This window comes from Aethalodelphis obliquidens, unplaced genomic scaffold (genome assembly GCF_003676395.1).
Source record: "Aethalodelphis obliquidens isolate GAN/ISIS:26980383/991018 unplaced genomic scaffold, ASM367639v1 scaffold16, whole genome shotgun sequence".
Classification (NCBI taxonomy): domain Eukaryota; kingdom Metazoa; phylum Chordata; class Mammalia; order Artiodactyla; family Delphinidae; genus Aethalodelphis; species Aethalodelphis obliquidens.
The window spans coordinates 18,332,949-18,355,212 of NW_020837960.1; the positions used below are offsets into that span (position 1 = coordinate 18,332,949).

At 40.4% G+C, this 22,264-nt stretch overlaps 1 long non-coding RNA gene across 1 annotated transcript; it reads left to right on the plus strand.

Annotated features, from left to right (window-relative positions):
* Positions 1-1,368: 1,368 nt before the first annotated feature.
* Positions 1,369-12,455, plus strand: LOC113625838 (uncharacterized). The gene is made up of 3 exons (XR_003434897.1): positions 1,369-1,464; positions 5,416-5,555; positions 12,318-12,455. It is a non-coding gene; the product is annotated as an uncharacterized LOC113625838 (long non-coding RNA).
* Positions 12,456-22,264: the final 9,809 nt, after the last annotated feature.

Here is a 22,264-nt window from a genome sequence, read left to right on the forward strand (position 1 = left end):
CGATAACAAATGAAACTTCACCCCTTCCTGCCAAGAGAACTACACATGAGAGATATACAGTTATATTGAAAAAGTATGGGGATAGTCAGTTCTAGAGAAAAAAAGTATCATAAGTCAAAATTTAATAATAGTTATGAAATTAAGAATATTTCTGTGAAATTCACTACATTAATACTATAGGAAATATAAAGTTGAAGAAGGTGGCATAGGCCATGCGTGTAAGAAGCTTATAGTATAATAAGGGGCTAAGACAAGTATACAAATAGCCATGAGCAGGGTAACAAATACTTGAGAGACCAGGGTAAAGTAAGAGTGCGGAAAGTTTTTTTAGAGACTTAAAGGAGAGAAAGATCCTATTCGGTCGGGGAAATCCAGAAAGGCTTTGGAAGGGACTTTGTAAAAGAGAGTCTAAAGGAAGAGTACGATGGCATATTCTCTGAAAGGTGGACAGGTGTTGAACAAGTAGATCTTGGGGAATCAAAGGAGGGAAGGCCAATTCCAGTTAAGAGAAAATATGTGCAAAGACACGAATGGGGATGATTACAAGTTGTATCCCAGAATAGGCCGTGTATGGGCTAGTTGCAGAATAAAGGCCTAAACAGATGAGTTACGAACATGTGGTGGAAATACCCTAGAATGGCAAGCTGTAATGCATATGCTCTCCTAACCAGAAAAGTAAAGGAGAGTCATCAAAGGCTTCTTAGATCACTGGGTCTTCGAGGCAGGTTATATAGACAAGCAGTTTTTCTGGGCCTCATGTTGTCATATGTGCTTCATGCCCTACTACAAGCACTGCTTTAGGAAGATTTATCTTACAGATTGTTCCCTCCCCTCAAATGTCACGGAGGACAGAGGCAAAGATTATGTCCGTATAAGTGAAGCAACTTGGTGCAACAAACTTAACTATTTGTGCATTGGATTAGGTACAGAGCTGATTGGAGCTAGGGTAACATTTAAGAATATTACAATAGTCCAGGTAAAAAGTAAAGGCCCATAACTAGGACCTAGTCATGAGATTGGACACACACTAGAAAAGCACACTGGAAGAAGAAGGTAGAGGACTTTGCAAACAACCAGTGGAGGAGGGGAAAGGGAAGGCACAGATAAGCAGGGCTGAGCTTGCAAGATTGAGTCATTGGGAGAATGATGGTACTACCCACCCAAGTAGTATGAGCTAGGAGGAAGAGGAACCAGTTTGGAGCTGAGGTTGTGGAAGATTATGGGTTTGGTTGGGGATCTGTTGATTTTATAGCACCAGTGGCCATCTGGGTCAAGTTATCCAGAAGGAAGTTGGATTAGGTTGAAGGTAGGGCTACATTCCTAGGGACTGTGCAGAGTGGTGAGAGTTATTTAACCTACGGAGGAAGAGGTCTGCAGGAAGCCCTTTGAGGATGAAACCTTGAGAGATGGCCAGGTTTAAGAATAACCTGGAGAAGAAGAGACATGGATAGGTTGATTAGAGGGGTAAGAAGGAGGTCCTATTGTGCTTTGGAAAACCAGGGGTGTCAGATAACTTATACTGGTTCCTCCAGATTCCCTCTCCACCCTCCTACATTCTGCTCCCAGTCCCAAGGCTGCCCCATACGGCCCCATGCCTTTGGCTTTAGGATGTGTTTAGTCAAAGGGGAGTCTGGCAGGAGGTCCAAAGGTGGGAGAAGAGGGAGAGGTTGCCTTGGACTGTCCGCGACCTACCCTCTTCATTGCTCCTCTCACAGCACCTGCTGTGCATGACTCTCCTTCCAGGCTCCATAACTTTCCCTCACCTTTTCCCTTTGGGCCCAGGAGTGATAATTGCTCAGCTGCTGTCATTTCTGAATTCATCCTATCCCTTTTGGTTCCCTTAATTCTGCCTGCAGTTTTGTAATTAGCCTCTTATAAACCTTTCTAAGTTATCCTAATTTGAGTGTTCTACTTGTTTCCTGTTGGGACCCCAACTGATAAACTCACTAAACCCTAATATTAACAGTAAGTGGTAACTGGGAGTATGGGAACACTGACGTTGTCCTATCCCCAATCAATAGCTCCTTTTATTTATTGGTATCGACAGCAAAATTTAATTTCAGCCATAACTCTACCTAGTTCTTGGACTCCTACCCAGAAACTGCTGTGCAACTGACTAAAAGGGACCTTTGCTAATCAAACTAAGCTGTACCTAGGCCTAAAACCAAGAGCATACTTTTTGATAAAGTTGCTGATTGATGCATGAAGAAAGTGAGCACACACATAGATAAAAGGGAAGCATCCCTGATTCTTGATCCTCTCAAGACGGACACAAGTAGCACTCTTGGTCAAACGCTCTAGGGTACGAAAGAATCCCTGCTCCTTGACTGTCTGGAACACTTAGTGCTCTCCAGGAGGTCAGTGGCCAGCCATTGTTGGTAGCCCAGCTTCTCATAAGCTTCTCGATGTTCAGAGCTATATCTTAAACACTGATTTTTCTAGCTTAAAGAAGACTTCCAGGACAAGAATATCCAATTCCAGATATCTACCTGAATCAACGCTGGGGGCCCATAGAAACAGATGAACTCAGGATTTAGTGGTCTTTTTAAATGGAAAAATTTTAGTGATGAGAATTATAGAGGGAAACTTCAGTAATTCTGGGGTAAGCAGGGGTATAGGGAGACTGGTTACGTTTCTGAAATTTTATCTGTCCTTGCAGTGTAGAAGAATATCTAAGGACGGGGTTTTGTGGCCTTGTCAGGGATAAGCTTTAGATTTCCAGAGAGAAAGAAGGAGTCTGATAGTTAGGAAACATGTCCAAGTGGTGAATAAGCACAGGCACTGAGGTTTCTGAGAGCAGCTGGATTTGGGGATGTGAGGCTGTTCCTTCTCTCCTTATCATAGTGAGGCAGGCTTCTGTGGTCTCTGAGTATTTCTTTGGTCACTGGTCAGACCTGTAGTAGAGCTTCTCTGATCCTGAGAATACGTTGAGAATGAGCTGTCCCAAGAAGCTTCCAAACCCTTCAGCATTGCAAAGCCAGGGCTGGCAGATTTCTGATAAGTGATGGGCCCTGCTTTTAGGATTCTGCAGCAAGAGTCATAGGGCTGGCAGATGCTGCTAAAAAAGCAAGCACATTCAATTCAAGGCAGTGCTTCTAGCATTTGGAAGCTGAAGTAGGGATATACTCTGGGGTGGAGCCAAGGCTTAGTGTTGGAGGTGAGAGTGATTTGATAGGTAAAGCTTGACCTCTCCCTTTAAAGAGGAAACTACCAGGAAAGGATTCTAAACCATGAAATAGGTTGCTGAGGTTACTTTTACTATCCCCAAACTCCTGGCTCATATAATTATTGGTATTCCCAGTCTCACCTTGTGGCTCTAGGAATGGACATGCTATCCTATGATGGGTATGTTTTAAGTTATTTCTTCTATGCATTTAGTATCTTCAACAGAAATGCACCAAGATTTGCTATCAATAATCCTGATCAGGATAGTCAAAAGCTGTGGCCACGTGACTTCCTATTTTTCTTCTACTTTGATTTGTATCTGCTATGCTCTCTGAGATAACAGCGACGCTATTTATTACTGCTAATTCCTTGACACAGACTCCTCCTGAAGGATATGTATCATTTCCCTTTTCTCCCAAACGTACATGCATGCTAAAAATCTTTCTTGTAAGTGGGGAAATTTATAGCAAACAAAAAAATGCTGCATCAGTTCAAGTTTGCAGAGAAATCCTGAAGGGACTGAAGCAAGAACATTTAGCTGAGCTGAACGACAACAACACGAGGCTAATTCTGGGGAAGAAGAAGGGAAGGCGTGATTAGGAAAATGTAGACTGCAGTAAATGGACAGTCTCAAAACGACATAAATGCGAGGTCAAATTCATTTTTAATAATCAAATGTCTCATTCGCATTGTATTATTAAGTCCCGGACAGTGTTCTGAGTACCCGGCATGCACCATCTGATTTCATCCTCACATCAACACTCTGAGGTATAGGTACTGTCTTTATTCACATTTGCTACATGGTGAAACGGCCCCAATCACGCTGTTTGTAAATAGTAGATCAAGTGTTCAATTTAGGTCTGTCTGACTCCAAAGCTCATTTATTTCATTTCTCCAACAAATATTAATCGGGCACCCACTCTGAGCTAGGCATTGGTAAACAGGCAGACAGTGGTGTCTGTCCACATGATGTTTATAATCTAGTAAGGGTGACAGACATTAGTCATGTATTTAAGTTATAATTGTGATACACATCACAAACAAATGGTAGAAAGTATTCTCTAATATATTCCAAACTCCTAGACAGTGCCTGTGTCAGATGCCCAATAAATACTGGTAGAACGGTGGACTAAGCCCAGTCTCGGTAGAGGACCGGGAAGGCTGTTCTGTGACAGTAGTCTTGCACTTTGAGACGTGAAGGATGATTTGGGCTGATTGGGAAGGTAGGAGAAGCTTGCCAGAAAGGAGTGTTTTAAGCTGCCTGCCTAAAATACTTGATTCAGGGAAGAACCTTGGTAGTTAGAAGGGATACAGTGTAGACCAATGAAGTTGAAACACGGAGGGTGGGTGAGTGTGAGTGAGGGTGGCCGAAGACAAAGTATAAAGGTAAGAAGGGTAAGAGATCCAGGGTCATGTGGGCCATATAAAGATTTTTATCTTGATTCTAAGAGCAACAGGTTGCCAGGGAAGTGTTTTAATAAGGAGAATTTCCATTAATCATTCTTGCTGGAGTGTGGTCAGTGGGGAGGTCAGTTAGGAATCTATCACCAGGGTCCAGATTTGGACTAGGATGACGGCAGTGGAGAAGAGGAGTGAGCAGATACTCAGGAGGCAACTGCCTGGATATGAAGGGTAAGAGCGGGGGGAGTGTGTCCGTCAAGGTGCCTGTATTGTTATCTATTGCTGCAAGACAAATTACCCCAAGCAACAAGTATTTATTATCTCACACAGTGTCTTGAAAGGTCAAAGACCTGGGAACAGGTTACCTGGGTGGTGCTGGCTCAGTCTCTCATGAGGTGGAAGTGAAGCTGTTGGCAGGTGTTACAACCCTCTAAGTTTTCACTGGGGCTAGAGGATCTGCTTTCAACCTCACTCATATGGTTGATTGCAGGCTTCAGTTCCTTACCATGTGGGGAATGCCTGATGTGAAGGCTGGCTCACCCCAAAGTGAATGATCAGAGTGAGAGAGAGAGCACGAAGTGACCAAGAAGGAAGCTTCGGTGTTTTTCATGACCAGTCTCAGAAGTGACACACCATCACTTCTGCCATCTTCTACGGTGAACACAGACCAAGTCTGATACACATGGGAGGGGACTACACAAGGATGTGAACACCAGGAGGCAGAGCCTGTTAGGGGCCACCTTGGAGGCTGGTTACCACTGTGCCCATTGTGAAAAAGACGGCACTTTCAAATCACGATAATTTGAGAAGTGTGTGTGTATGAATAGTTGGTTTGTTTTCTCACAAAAGGACAATTTACAAAGAAGTGTGAAGGGAAGAGGAAGACCACAAAGGAATAATGCAAGTGTCCAGAGCTGGAAGCAGTAGAAGCTGTTATCAACCCTACGCCCAAAGGACAAGAGGACAGAGAGGTTGCCGGAACTCTGAAGGTGAGAGAATCATAGACAGCACAGCCACCTTGAGAGGAGCTGTGTTATTCTGTCGGGCGACACAGCCAGCCCTGTGCTAGGACATGCGGGTGCTGACTGCTACCATCATTTCCCAGCTCTGCATTCCATGATGTCACATGGGTAGCCACATAGTTTGTGGTTGGTAATATACCAGAGAAATCAAGGAATACTATGAACCAGAACTTTTTTTTTCTCAGAGTGCCAGTTAAACATTTACAAGCACACTGCTGGACACAGCCAGCCTGAGGCAACCTCTTAAACTGGGAGCTAAGAAAACTCACACCCAGACTTCACTCTCAAGATAGGAGGAGGACCAAGCTAAACCAGGAAGTCAGAGAACACAGGAGCCTCTTGACTCAATTAATTACTCTTGACTTGTTCTATTCAAACCATCCCCTAGGGGAGACAGCAAGTGGAGGAGGCTGGAGAGTGGATCCAGCACAGCATGACTGCCTATCAAGCATAATTCTCCATTTTCTTCTGTGAGCAATTGTGTGGACAGGGATTCATTACCGGAAATAGAAAAAAGACAAAGTATCATTTGTCACAATCTCTCTTAATTATATTGATACTTTCCTACCCATCCGCATCACTCCTGACACCCCACATCAGTGGATGTAACTTTGGCAGACAATTGAAAACTGGATTTTCTAATAGGGTCAGAGAATTAGTTCATTTTTGTTTGTTTGTTTAATGGTTTTAAACAATAGAAACTGACTCTAAGTTGAGAGAATTTATTAGAAAGATGTGAGAGAGTTCAGATAATCGAAAAAGGACCTGAAGAAGGAGGCTCACAAAGGGCAGAAACGGGGCAGCCCTGGCTCATCCAAGTGGTAGGAAGTAATCAATGATCTCAGAGCAACTCTGATGAAAAAAATCGTACTCCAATATTTTTTTCTTTCATAACAGTCCTTGAGTTGCTCTGCTCAGGATGCACTGTCCTAAAGTAAAATTTGATTGGCTAGCTTCAGTCAATGACTACTCTTGGCAAGGAGAAGGTAAGGGCTCCTTGACTGACAGTCTCACTGGCACTGTCACAATAAAGAGCCAGTAATTCCCAACAAGGAATTCATAATTAAGAACAGGAGGGTGGCGCCTTCCCTGGTGGCGCAGTGGTTGAGAGTCCGCCTGCCGATGCAGGGGACACGGGTTCGTGCCCCGGTCCGGGAAGATCCCACATGCCGCGGGGCAGCTGGGCCCGTGAGCCATGGCCGCTGGGCCTGCGCGTCCGGAGCCTGTGCTCCGCAACGGGAGAGGCCACAACAGTGAGAGGCCCGCGTACCGCAAAAAAAAAAAAAAAGAACAGGAGGGTGAATGGGTGCTGGGAAGTCAAGGAGTAGCAAATGTCCACTACAGTCTGGGATATGACTTTGCTCCAGGGTCCCTCCTCAGCTGGGGGGTAGGGAGAGGAGCAACTTTCAGATCATTAATGTGGAAGTAACTGGAAATTAACTGTTCTTTAAAAATCTCTAGGCATAATGTCAATAGTTCAGAAATGTCACACGATTTGACATTAAGAGATATAACAGTGAAAAATCACAGGTAGGTAAATAAATGTTGGAACTAAAAAGGAAATTGAAAGTAAAACTGAAATGTGATGTTTTAAAAGGAAGATCAGCTGTCAAATATCAAAAGCGATGAACAGATAAGTGTACTCCTGTTGCATTCTGAGGAAGCGGGAAATCTAGAGTTAAAATGGAGACAGGCTGTTAAGTATTCTGAGTTTATAGGAGGCTTTCGGTATACCTCAGTTGTAAATATGAGTTAAGAGAAAATGCTTGACCTCTAAGACCATGGGTCCCCTGACCTGCCTTGCTCTGCTCTCTTCACTCATCTCAGCTCTGCTGTCCTTCAAGATCCAGCACACGTCTTCTCCTCTCAGAGCTTCCTGGACCAGCTCAATCCAGCCCAATCCACAATTACATAGCACTTCTTGTCCCATGCACTCGACACTTCCTAAATGTCCCCACAGGTTGTTCCACGTCTTCTCATGTGTGCATACTGATCCTCGTCGAGTCCAAGAATGTTAGAGGCAGGATCTCTGTCTTATGATGATAAGTTGGCTGTTGGAGGTTTAATGTAACTTTTTAAAACCTTGGTCTTTCTTCCCTTTTCTAGTTCCTCTTCTGCCTTCACCCTGAAAGTGTGGACCTTAGCAAGGATTTGCCCCTTTTCCCTCTTTTTTTCCTACCTCACAATGTTCTTGAGAGAATTAATGAAAGTATACATGTAAAAGCCCAGCCTTACACTCACGTTTTAATTTTTTTTAATTATTTTATTTATTCTTGGCTGCGTTGGGTCTTCGTTGCTGCGTGCGGGCTTTCTCTAATTGCGGTGAGCAGGGGCTACTCTTCGATGCAGTGCGCGGGCTTCTCACTGCGGTGGCTTCTCTTGTTGTGGAGCACGGGCTCTAGGCCTGCGGGCTTCAGTAGTTGTGGCACACGGGCTCTAGAGTGCAGGCTCAGTAGTTGTGGCACACGGCTTAATTGCTCCGCTGCATGTGGGATCTTCCCCAGACCAGGGCTCGAACCCGTGTCCCCTGCATTGGCAGGTGGATTCTTAACCACTGCACCACCAGGGAAGCCCATGTTTTAATTTTGTTTGCTGCTCTTTCCCCTATCAGTCGAAATCTCCTAAGCACATAGAAGATCCTTGTAATGGTTACTAATATTGATAGTATTTGTCTCATGCTACATGTCCTTCCTCAATGATTTCATCAGCTTGGGCAGTTTCAGCTGTGATCTTTAAGGGGCTGACTCGCTATCGGCCTTCAGCTGATTCATCTTCCAAGCCCCAGGCCCATATTTCCAACTGGATGTTCAGTAAACATCTCAGACTCAACACGTCCCTAATTGAACTCATCCTTCCATACAAACCCAATCTTTCTTTTTACTGAAGTACTTGATCACAAGTCATAACTGGGCTAGACATGACTGACTTCTGCTTGAAATATCAGAAACGTTCTAGCTCCAGTGTCTCCCTTTTACTCTCTCCCACCCGATATCCTGGTGGAGAGTACCTTGTGTTCCTAATGTTCCGTTTTCTCTGCAGCCCCATGTCTGACCTTCGTTAAATCTCAATCCAAACCTTACAAGAATGTCCTGGCTCGTCCCTCTATCTCTGCCCCTCCACCTCAGCCCATACTCTACACTGTCATTAGAGTTCTTTGCCTAAAACACTGATAAGATCTTATCAAACCTCAGCACATACACCAAAGCGTTCCGTCTCCCTCCTGTTGCATGTAAGTAATCGAAGCTGTCCACAGTTTGCTGCCCCTGCCAAACTTCCTGGCCTCATCTCCACTACAGTCCTCGAACCCAATGCCACCCCCTATTTCACATTCCCAGAATATGCCTTCCACTGTCACACAGTTAACTCTGTTGAAGTTGTTTCCATTGTCTTGAATAGTCTTGCCAACCAGGATCTTCCTAATCTTACCTCTTCCAAACCACTTTACTAATTTTAACAGTTAAAATCAATTGTTCTTTTAAGTAATAACTACCCATTATAGAGAACTGAATGTGTGCCAGGGGATTTAATACACTATCACAGGAATCCTCACCACAACTGAGCAAGTTGGGTATCACAGGCCCATGATCCCTTATCCACAGCCATGAGGCCAACCGTGCTTCCAAATTCAGAATGCCTAGTGTTTTAGAAAGGCAATAGAGTGGACTGCATGTCAGTTTCCCCATCTGTAAAGTGTGGAGGATAAGGATTAGCACTCTACCTACCTCATGGGGTTGTTGTGAAACAGGCAATGTGTTCCATCAGAGAAGCGCCTAGGGAAATGCCCTTATTTATTGCATTTTGGGAATCTATTCATTTGTTATAAATAACTCATAATACCTATGACAATACCTTACTAGGAAATAAATGGATCTAACTTTTACAGTTACCTAATTTGTATCAGTAATTTGAATGGTGATAAGAGCCTCATTTTGTTGGATGTCGCATTTCTTCTTCTTTACTTTCACTTCCTTCTGCTGCATACCACACCCTTTACTCAGCATTTCCTACCAAAATTACAGGCCTCCTGCCACTGCAGTAAATACGCTTTCTTCAGTTTTCTGGCCTATTTTACTATTAATTCATAATTTTCTCTGGCAAAAAAAAATTATGCTAGATAATTATTCCCTTCCTCTCTGACAAAAATACTTCATGACAATTATGCTAATTTTTAGGAAGTCAATGAAAACACCACTAACAAACTCATCTCCTTTACTCTTCCATGGGCCTGGATGCAGACGAGATTAAGAATGTAGTGCTGGCAGGGACCTTGAAGATCAGCTGGTACACATGACCTGGGTTTATTGAATTATCTACAGGCAGACCTCGTTTTATGCTTCACTTTACAGCACTTTTCAGATTTTGCGCTTTTTACAAATTGAGGGTTTGTGGCAACCCTGCACCAAGCAAGTCTCTCAGCACCATTTTTCGAACAGCATTTGCTCACTTCATGTATCTGTGTCATATTTTGGTAATTTTCACAGTATTTCAAATTTTTTCATTATTATTATATTCGTGTGGTTATCTGTGATCCTTTGATGTTACTACTGTAATTGTTTGGGGGCACCATGAACTGCACCCATGTAAGATGACAAACAATTGATAAATGTGTGTGTTCTGATTGCTCCTGTGATGGGTCAGTCCCCCGCCCCTTTTCTCAAGGCCTCTCTATTCCTTGAGACACAACATTTTTGAAATTAGACCAATTAATGACCTACAGTGGCCTCTAAGTGTTCAAGTGAAAGGAAGAGTTACATGTCTCTCACTTTAAATCAGAAGCTAGAAATGATTAATCTTAGCAAGGAAGGCATGTCAAAAGCTGAGATAGGGCAAAAGTTGTGCCTCTTGCCCCAACAGTTAGCCAGGTCGTGAATGCAAAGGGAAAGTTCTTTTTCTTTAAAAAAAAATTTATTTATTTATTATTTGGTTGTGTGGGGTCTTAGTTGTGGCAGGCGGGCTCCTTAGCCGGGGCTCGCCAGCTCTTTAGTTGCAGCACACAAGCTCCTTAGTTGTGGCATGCAAACTCTTAGTCGCGGCATGAATGTGGGATCTAGTTCCCGGACCAGGGATCGAACCCGGGCCCCCTGCATTGGAAGCACAGAGCTTTATCCACTGCGCCACTAGGGAAGTCCCGGGAAATTGTTGTTTTTTTAAATAAGTTTATTTATTTATCTTTGGCTGCATTGGGTCTTCGTTGCTTCGCGAGGGCTTTCTCTAGTTGTGGTGAGCGGGGGCTACTCTTTGTTGCGGTGCGCAGGCCTGTCATGGTGGTGGCTTCTCTTCTTGTGGAGCACGGGCTCTAGGCGCGCGGGATTCAGTAGCTGTGGCACTGAATTAATATTTGCCTTAAGAATAAGTAAATGGGGACTTCCCTGATGGCGCAGTGGTTAAGACTCTGCCCTCCCAATACAGGGGGCCCAAGTTCGAACCCTGGCCAGAGGAGCAGCAAATGAAGCTTCACTCGCTCACCCACTGCTCACCTTCTGCTGTGTGGCACGGTTCCTAACAGGCCACGGACCGGTACCAGTCCTCGGCCTGGGGGTTGGGGACCCCTGCTTCAAAGGACAGGCTGACTTTCTCATTAGAGGCTAATGCAGCTGGTGACTTTAAGTTGAAGCCGTCACTCATTTACTATTTTGAAAATCTTAGAACCCTTAAGAATTATGCTAAATTGACTCTGCCTGTGCTCTATAAATGGAACAATAAAGCCTGGATGACAGCCTAAGTATATATTATAATTTTTATGTGATAAAACAGAATTTTAATTTACTTTTCTAATTGTTCATTTCATTGTATAGAAATACAATTGACATTAGTATATTAACCATATCTCTTAAGTACTCATGAGTTCGAGTAGCTTTTTCTTGGTTCTCCAAGGGTTTTCTATGAATACAATCATTTCATTTGTGCATAAAGCCAAATTTATTCCTTCATTTTCAATATGAATGCCTTGTTTCTTTCTTTCCTTCTATCCCCACTGTCCTGCCAGGATCTCCAATACAATGTTCAATAGAAATGGTGAGAATGGACAAGCATGTTGTACTCTCAATGTTAGGGAGAAAACATTCAGTCTTTCAACATTAAGGATGATCTTAGCCTAAGATTGCTTTGTTTTGTTTTGTTCTGGTTTTTTGTTTGTTTGTTTTCGGTAAGCGGGCCTCTCACTGTTGTGGCCTCTCCCGTTGCGGAGCACAGGCTCCGGACGCGCAGGCTCAGCGGCCATGGCTCACGGGCCCAGCTGCCCCGCGGCATGTGGGATCTTCCCGGACCGGGGCACGAACCCGTGTCCCCCGCATCGGCAGGTGGACTCAACCACTGCGCCACCAGGGAAGCCCTGTTTTGTTCTGTTTTGAAGATGTCCTTTATTAAGTCGAGAGAGTTATCTTTTACTCCAAGTTTATGGAGAGATTTTATCATGAAAAACTTTACTCTTGATATGTTGAGTTACATTGATTGATGTTAACCAAACTTGCATTCCTAGGCACCTCACCCCCCCCCCACCCAGCCCCTTGCTCATGATGTATTATCCTTTTTTTCTTGAATTTGATTTGCCAAAATTTTGTTAAGGATTTTTGCATCAATGTGCATGAGGAATATAGGTCTGTAGTTTTCCTTTGTCTATGCTTGGTTTTGGTGTCCAGTTAGTACTGACCTCATAAAATGAGTAGGAAATCATTCCTTCCTTCTGTCTTTCCTGAAAGTTTTTGAAAATTTGTATCATTTCTTCCTTAGGTACCTGATAAAATTCATCAGTGAAGCCATCTGAGCCTGGAGTCTTCTTTGAGGCAAGATTTTAAATTACTAATTCAATTTCATTAGTAGGTATAAGATTATTTGGGTTTTCTATTTCTTGGTATGTCAGTTTGACAAATTGTGTCTTTCAAGGAAGTTGTCTATTTCATCTAAGTTGTCAGAGTTATAGACATAACTTGTTTATGGTATCTCCTTATTATCCTTTAATGTCTGTAGGCTCTATAGTTGTGCTCCCTCTTTTATTCCTAATGTTGTTAATTTGTACTTTCTCTTTTTTTCATTGATCTTTTCAAAGAACCAACTTTTGGTTTCTTTAATATTCTGTTTTTGTCTTTTTGTTTCATTGATTTCTTTTGTTTTTATTTACTTATTTGGTTGTGTTGGGTCTTAGTTGTGGCATGCAAGATCTTTTTTTAGTTGTGGCATGTGGGATCTAGTTCCCTGACCAGGGACTGAACCCGGGCCCGCTGCATTGGGAGTGCGGAGTCTTAGCCACTGGACCATCAGGGAGGTCCCTGTTTCACTGATTTCTGCTCTTATCTTTCTTCTTTCTTACTGCTCGCTGTGAGTTTAATTTGCTCTTATTTTTCTAATTTCTTTTTCCCCAGCTTTATTGAGATAATTGACATATTGTGTAAATTTAAGGTGTACACTATTTTAAAATTTTTGTAAGGTCAAAACTTTAATCATTGATTTTAGACCTTTTTTTTCACACTAAGTACCGCTTAGCAAACAAATTTTGATATGTTGAGTTTTCATTATCATTCAGTTCAAAATATTTTCTTTCCCTTGTGATTTCTTCAATTCATGGGTTATTCAGACATGTGCTGTTTAATTTCAGAATATTTGGTGCTTTTCTATTTATCTTATTGTTATTATTTCTCATTAAAGTCCATTGTGATCAGAGAATACACTCTGTAAGATTTCAGTCTTTTGATATTTATTGAGACTTCTTTCATGGCCCAGGATATGATCTGTCTTGGTGAACATTCCTTATGTACTTGAAAAGAATGTATAGTTTGAAGCTGTTGGGTGCATTATTCTATAAATGTCAGCTAAGTTATAGTGCTGATAATGTTTTTCAAATCTTCTATAGACTTACTGATTTTTTTGGTTGTTTGTTCTATTCATAACTAGAAAAGTACTTAAAAATCTATAACTATGTTTATGTATTTGTCTATTTCTCTCTTCAGTTCTATCAGTTTTTGCTCCATGTATTTTGAAGTTCTACATATATAATTATTATGTACCACAGCAATGCATAATATCATTATGAAATGTCCCTCTCTGCCTCTTATAAAACTTTTCTTGAATCCTGTTATTTTATTAATATAGCCACACTAGCTGTCTTATGTTTATGGTTTGCCAGATATACATTTTTTGATACTTTTATTCTAGTTATGTTTCTGTATTTAAAGTGTCTCTCTTACAGACAGCAAATAATTGGGTCTTGCTTTTCAAATTCAGTCTGACAGTCTAACAATCTCTGCTTTTTCCCCCCTTTATAAATTCATTTATTTATTTATTTTTGGCTGTGTTGGGTCTTTGTTGCTGTCAGCAGGCTTTCTCTAGTTGTGGCGAGCGGGGGCTACTCTTTGTTGCGGTGCGTGGGCTTCTCATTGCGGTGGCTTCTCTTGTTGTGGAGCATGGGCTCTAGGCGCGCAGGCTTCAGTAGATGTGGCACGCGAGCTCAGTAGTTGTAGCTTGCAGGCTCTAGAGCTCAGGCTCATTAGCTGTCATGCATGGGCTTAGTTGCTCCGCGGCATGTGGGATCTTCCTGGACCAGGGCTCAAACCCGTATCCCCTACATTGGCAGGCAGATTCTTAACCACTGTGCCACCAGGGAAGACCTCAATCTCTGCTTTTTTATCAGAGTGCTTAATCAATTTAAATTTAACATAATTGTTGATCTCATTGGATTTTGGTCTACCATTCTGCTATTTGCTTTCTATTTGTCTCAACCAGTTTTTCCCCCGTTCTTTCTTTCCTACCTTCTTTTATGTTAGACAACTATTTATAGCATTTCAATTCCTGTATTGACGTTTTAGCTATATCTCTTGGTATTATTTCTTTAGTGACTGCCCCAGGGATTACAATCCTTAATTTATCAATCTACTTAGAGTAAATGTTAATTTAACTCTAATGTTAAAATATAGGAGCCCTGTATATAAATACATATAAATGTATGTATAAATCTGTATATATTATAAAATAAAAAATACTAGATCCCAAGTTTCTGCTCTACCATTCCTGACATGTGGTGAGATATTCAGTTTTAAACCACATCTTAAAAGTTATAATCTAATGCAACTGAATCAAAACCAATTTCTCATTGGGCTAAGAAATTTTCTAAAACATTTTGGGTCTTTATGCCATTATAAAAGCTAGTAATGGGGAAACCTGAGCAGCTCACTGAGATTTATTCCTTGACTCTAAAACAAACATATGGAACATTTAAATTTCAAAGCTGAAAGTGAATTAAAAATCCTCTAGTCAGTGCCCTCATTTTATACACAAAGAAGTGAAATCCAGACATCTAAGATCACATACTTTCATTTATTTAGTAATTTACTTTAAAATAGACATTCATTCTAAAAACATCTATTAATTGCTTACCTGTTACTGAAGATATAAAAGTGAGTAAACACTAAAAATCACTGAATTGCATACTTAAAATAAGTGAGTATTATGGTACGTAAATTATACCTCAGATGAAACTGTTTTAAAAAATGAGTAAAATTCAGTCTTTTCCATGAAGGAGATCAGTGTAATGACAGTCTAAGACAAGCGTAAACAATTACAATAAAATGTGAACATGCTATAACAGACCCATATGCTTAATCACTTTACACTGGAGTACCCTGGGGCTCAGGCTTGGACCTCTTGTGTCTTCTTTCTACAACCACTCCCTTCATGATCTCATTCAGTGTCATGGCTTTACATATCAATTGTATGTTGATAACTCCAAAATTTTTATCTACAGCAGATGTCTCTCCCAAACTCCAGACTCACTAATCCAGCTGACAACCTGACATTTCTCCTTTAAAGGCTAATTATCATCTCAAACTGAACATGTCCAAAACCAAATTTCTTATCTTCACTTCCATATCTGTTCCTTCCACAACCTTCATCATTGCAATTCATTAGTATCTTCATCTTTCCAATTGCTCAGGCCAAAAACCTTGGAGTCATCTTTGGCTTCTTTCTCTCGTTTACTCCATCATGAAATCCTACTGACTCTACCCTCAGCATGTATCCAGAATTTGACCACTTCTCACCATCTCCCCTGGCGCAAACTTGGTCCAAGCCACAATCTTCTCGTCTGGATTATTGCCTTGTCCTCCAACAGTCCATATTCCATAAATCAGAGGAAGCTTTAAAATTGTGACTCAGATCAAGTCAGTTTTCCAATCAAATCACCCAAAAACTTCCTATCACACTCCTAGTAAAAGCCAGAGTCCTCACAATGGCCTCCAGGACCCCATAAAATCTTGGCCCCCATCTCTACCCTATTACCTTTCTGATCTAGTCTGTTCTTTCTGCTCTGTTCCATGCACATGGGCTTCCTTGCTGTTCCTCAAATATTATTGGCAAGCTCCTGCCTCAGGGCCTTTGCACTGGCTGTTCCCTCTACCTGGAGCTCTCTCCATCAGATATCCCCATTGCTCGCTCCTTCAAGTCTTTGCTCCCGTGTCCTCTCCTCACTGAAGTCTCCCTGATTACCCAATTTCAATCTGTAAACAATTTGTAGCCCCCTGCCCAAAACTCACACCCCCCACACACACTTTCTATTGCCCTTCCCACTCTGTTTTCTCCATAAGCACTTATCACTTTAAATATACTAGGTAAAATGTACTTATTTGATTCATTGTCTGTTTATCTCCATTAGCTAAAAGCCCTATGAAGGAATGTTTGTCCAAGCATCTAGAACAATAGGCATTCAATAAAATATCTGAATAAGTGAACAAAAGTACCTTAGAGTATTAGTTTCCTTCTGCAACCAGGCCAGGTTTGTCTGTTTGGGTTTTTAGGGGCAGGGGGAGGGTAACTGTAGCTAAGATGGGGGAAAAGATTGCTGGTTGTTAGGGAAGAGTTAACTGTGGAAGTGGCAGTTAAACTTAGTTGTGAAGGATGATCAGGAATTTTCCAGACCAAGAAGATGGTGAAGGGTATTCCAAGTACAAGGAACAGCACGTGCAAGAGCAGAACATTTTGCAAATTTGTGGAATGGTCATAAAAGGCCAGAGAGTTGAGTATTACACCAGGGAAGTATGGAAAAGGGAAAGTGAATTGGTGGGTCCAGAGAGGAGGCCTGAAGGGCCAGTCAGGGCCAACTGTGAAAAATGGAGGCAGATTAGACCCTAGTCTCCCAACCCCCTTTCCAATGCTGTTTCCAGGCTTCATACAGCCTCACTTTTTCAGTCTAAAAGTTATATTTCTTTAGATATTGTAGGCTGATGCCTTTACCATTCACATTTTCCTTTATAAATAAAAATGCATTCATGATGCCAGAGTGTGAGATTTAAGGTAGGTGATTATAAAAAATATGCACATTTTAAAAAGCTAAAGGGGCTTTTATTTTGAAATAGATTATACATTGATTGCTTAGATGCAAAGGACTGAATAATCAAAACTTCCAGAGAAATGACAGCTGGTGCCTAGTGCAAGCCTTAGAGATCTAACCCTGTAGGAAAAAAGTGCCTACGATACAGCACACAGAGGGCTGTGGAAACAGATGTAAGTTTGGGGGGATTGAAAAATATGCTCCGAATTTTTTGGCGTTGGCAACTGTTAAATCGACATTGATATTATATTGACTATTGTATATTTGAATTGTTAAATTAGGAATGAAAAGTAGGAAATTGTGTGCAGTAAACTGATCATGGACTATAATATCAGCTTCTTATTCTTTTTTTCTTTAACATCTTTATTGGAGTATAATTGCTTTACGATGTTGTGTTAGTTTCTACAGTGTAACAAAGTGAATCAGCTATAGGTATACATATATCCCCATATACGCTCCCTCTTGAGTCTCCCTCCCACCCTCCCTATCTAGGTGATCACAAGGCACTGAGCTGATCTCCCTGTGCTATGCGGCTTCTTCCCACTAGCTATCTATTTTACATTTGGTAGTGTATATATGTCCATGCCACTCTCTCACTTCGTCCCAGCTTAGCCTTCCACCTCCCCTTGTCCTCAAGTCCATTCTTTACATCTGTGTCTTTATTCCTGTCCTGCCCCTAGGTTCTTCAGAACTTTTTTTTTTTTAAGACTCCATATATATGTGTTAGCATATGGTATTTGTTTTTCTCTTTCTGACTTACTTCACTCTGTATGACAGACCCTAGGTCCATCCACCTTGCTACAAATAACTCAATTTTGTTTCTTTTTATGGATGAGTAATATTACCTTGTATATATATGCCACATCTTCTTTATCCATTCATCTGTTGATGGACATGTAGGTTGCTTCCATGTCCTGGCTATTGTAAATAGTGCTGCAATGAACATTGTGGTACATGACTCTTTTTGAATTATGGTTTTCTCAGGGTATATGCCCAGTAGTGGGATTGCTGGGTCATATGGTAGTTCTATTTTTAGTTTTTTAAGGAACCTCCATACTGTTCTCCATAGTGGCTGCATCAATATGCATTCCCACTAACGGTGCAAGAGGGTTCTCTTTTCTCTACACCCTCTCCAGCACTTACTATTGGTAGATTTTTGATGATGGCCATTCTGACTGGTGTGAAGTGATACCTCATTGTAGTTTTCATTTGCATTTCTCTAATGATTAATGATGTTGAGCATCCTTTCATGTATTTGTTGGCCATTTGTATGTCTTCCTTGGTGAAATGTCTATTTAGGTCTTCTGCCCATTTTTTAACTGGATTGTTTGTCTGATATTGAGCTGCATGAGCTGCTTGTATATTTTGCAGATTAATCCTTTGTCAGTTGCTTCGTTTGCAAATATCTTCTCCCATTCTGAGGGTTGTCTTTTTGTTTTGTTTATGGTTTCCTTTGCTGTGCAAAAGTTTTTAAGTTTCATTAGGTCCCATTTGTTTATTTTTGGTTTTATTTCCCTTTCTCTAGGAGGTGGATCAAAAAGGATCTTGCTGCGATTTATGTCAGAGTGTTCTGCCTATGTTTTCCTCTAAGAGTTCTATAGTGTCTGGCTATTTTTAGGTCTTTAATCCATTTTGAGTTTATTTTTGTGTATGGTGTTAGGGAGTGTTCTAATTTCATTCTTTTACATGTAGCTGTCCAGTTTTCCCAGCTCCATTTATTGAAGAGGATGTCTTTTCTCCACTGTATATTCTTGCCTCCTTTATCAAAAATAAGCTGATCATATGTGCATGGGTTTATCTCTGGGCTTTCTATCCTGTTCCACTGACCTACATTTCTGTTTTTGTGCCAATACCATACTGTCTTGATTACTGTAGCTTTGTAGTATAGTCTGAAGTCAGGGAGCCTGATTCCTCCAGCTCCGGTTTTCTTTCTCAAGATTGCTTTGGCTATTGGGTTTCTTTTGTGCTTCCACACAAATTGTGAAATTTTTTGTTCTAGTTCTGTGAAAAATGCCATTGGTAGTTTGATAGGGATTGCACTGAATCTGTAGATTGTTTTGGGTAGTATAGTCATTTTCACAATATTGATTCTTCCAATCCAAGAAGATGGTATATCTCTCCATCTGTATCATCTTTAATTTTCATCAGTGTCATACAGTTTTCTGCATAGAGGTCTTTTGTCTCCTTAGGTAGTTTTATTCCTAGGTATTTTATTCTTTCTGTTGAAATGGTAAATGGGAGTGTTTCCTTAATTTCTCTTTCAGATTTTTCATCATTAGTGTATAGGAATGCAAGAGATTTCTGTGCATTAATTTTGTATCCTGTGACTTTACCAACTTCATTGATTAGCCCTAATACTTTTCTGGTAGCATCTTTTGGATTCTCTATGTACAGTATGATGTCATCTGCAAACAGTGACAGTTTTACTTCTTCTTTCCAATTTGGATTCCTTTTATTTCTTTTTCTTCTCTGATTGCTGTGGCTAAAACTTCCAAAAATATGTTGAATAATAGTGGTGAGAGTGGGCAACCTTGTCTTGTTTCCAATCTTAGCGGAAACGGTTTCAGTTTTTCACCACTGAGAAAGATGTTGGCTGTGGGTTTGTCATATATGGCCTTTATTATGTTGAGGTAAGTTCCCTCTATGCCTACTTTCTGGAGGGTTTTTATCATAAATGGGTGTTGGATTTTGTTGAAAGCTTATTCTGCATGTATTGAGATGATCATATGGTTTTTATTCTTCAGTTTGTTAATACAGTGTTATCATATTGATTGATTTGCATATATTGAAGAATCCTTGCATTCCTAGGATAAACCCCACTTGATCATGGTGTATGATCCTTTTAATGTGCTGTTGGATTCTATTTGCTAGTATTTTGTTGAGGATTTTTGCACTTATGTTTATCAGTGATACTGGCCTGTAGTTCTATTTTTTTTTGTGACATCTTTGTCTGGTTTTGGTATCAGGGTGATGGTGGCCTCGTCAAATGAGTTTGGGAATGTTCCTCCCTCTGCTATATTTTGGAAGAGTTTGAGAAGGATAGGTGTGAGTTCGTCTCTAAATGTTTGATAGAATTCACCTGTGAAGCTATCTGGTCCTGGGCTTTGGTTTGTTGGAAGATTTTTAATCACAGTTTCAATTTCACTGCTTGTGACTGAACGTTTTATATTTTCTATTTCTTCCTGGTTCAGTCTCGGAATGTTGTGCTTTTCGAAGAATTTGTCCATTTCTTCCAGGTTGTCCATTTTGTTGGCATAGAGTTGGTTGTACTAATATCTCATGACCCTTTGTGTTTCTGCAGTGTCAGTTGTGACTTCTCTTTTTTCATTTCTAATTCTATTGATTTGGGTCTTTTCCCTTTTTTTCTTGATGAGTCTGGCTAATGCTTCATCAATTTTGTTTATCTTCTCAAAGAACCAGCTCTTAGTTTTATTGATCTTTGCTATTGTTTCCTTCATTTCTTTTTCACTTATTTCTGATCTGATTTTTTATGATTTCTTTCCTTCTGCTAACTTTGGGGTTTTTTTGTTGTTCTTCTTCTTCTTTCTCTAATTGCTTTAGGTGTAAGGTTAGGTTGTTTATTTGAGATTCTTCTTGTTTCTTGAGGTAGGATTGTATTGCTATAAACTTCCCTCTTAGAACTGCTTTTGCTGCATCCCATAGGTTTTGGGTCGTCGTGTTTTCATTGTCATTTTTTTCTAGGTATTTTTTGATTTCCTCTTTGATTTCTTCAGTGATCTCTTGGTTAGTTAGTAGTGTATGGTTTAGCCTCCATGTGTTTGTATTTTTTAGTATTTTTCTCTAATTAATATCTAGTCTCATAGCACTGTGGTTGGAAAAGATACTAGATACGATTTCAGTTTTCTTAAATTTACCAAGGCTTGATTTGTGACCCAAGATATGATCTATCCTGGAGGATGTTCCATGAGCACTTGAGATGAAAGTGTATTCTGTTGTTTTCGGATGGAATGTCCTATAAATATCAATTAAGTCCACCTTGTTTAATGCGTCATTTAAAGCTTGTGTTTCCTTATTTTTTTCATTTTGGATGATCTGTCCATTGGTGAAAGCGGGGTGTTAAAGTCCCCTACTATGATTGTGTTAATTTCCCCTTTTATGGCTGTTAGCATTTGCCTTATGTATTGAAGTGCTCCTATTTTGGGTGCATATATATTTATAATTGTTATATCTTCTTCTTGGATTGATCCCTGTATCAGTATGTAGTGTCCTTCTTTGTCTCTTGTAACAGTCTTTATTTTAAAGTCTGTTTTTTCTGATATGAGACTTGCTACTCCAGCTTTCTTTTCATTTCCATTTGCATGGAATATCTTTTTCCATCCCCTCACTTTCAGTCTGCATGTGTCCCTAGGACTGAAGTGTTTCTCTTGTAGACAGCATATATATGACTCTTGTTTTTGTATCCATTCAGCCAGTCTATGTATTTTGGTTGAAGCATTTAATCCATTTTCATTTAAGGTAATTATCCATATGTATGTTTCTATTACCATTCCCTTAATAGTTTGGGTTTGTTTTTGTAGGTCCTTTTCTTCTCTTGTGTTTCCTACTTAGAGAAGTTCTTTTAGCATTTGTTGTAGAGCTGGTTTGGTAGTGCTGAATTCTCTTAGCTTTTGCTTGTCTGTAAAGCTTTTAATTTCTCTGTCAAATCTGAATGAGATCGTTGCTGGGTAGAGTAATCTTGGTTGTAGGTTTTTCCCTTTCATGACTTTAAATATGTCCTGTCACTCCCCTCTGGCTTGCAGAGTTTCTGTTGAAAGATCAGCTGTTAACCTTATGGGGATTCCTTTGTATGTTATTTGTTGCTTTTCCCTTGCTGCTTTTAATATTTTTTCTTTGTATTTAATTTTTGATAGTTTGATTAGTATGTGTCTTGCCATGTTTCTCCTTGGATTTATCCTGTATGGGACTCTCTGTGCTTCCTGGACTTGATTGACTATTTCCTTTCCCATATTAGGGAAGTTTTCAACGATAATCTCTTCAGATATTTTCTCAGTCCCTTTCTTTTTCTCTTCTTCTTCTGGGACCCTTATAATTCGAATGTTGGTGCATTTAATGTTGTCCCAGAGGTCTCTGAGACTGTCCGCAATTCTTTTCATTCTTTTTTCTTTATTCTGCTCTGTGGTAGTTATTTCCACTATTTTATCTTCCAGGTCACTTATCTGTTCTTCTACCTCAGTTATTCTGCTATTGATTCCTTCTAGAGAATTTTTAATTTCTTTTATTGAGTTGTTCATCATTGTTTGTTTGCTCTTTAATTCTTCTAGGTCCTCCTTGTTAAATGTTTCTTGTATTTTCTCCATTCTATTTCCAAGATTTTGGATCATCTTTACTATCACTACTCTGA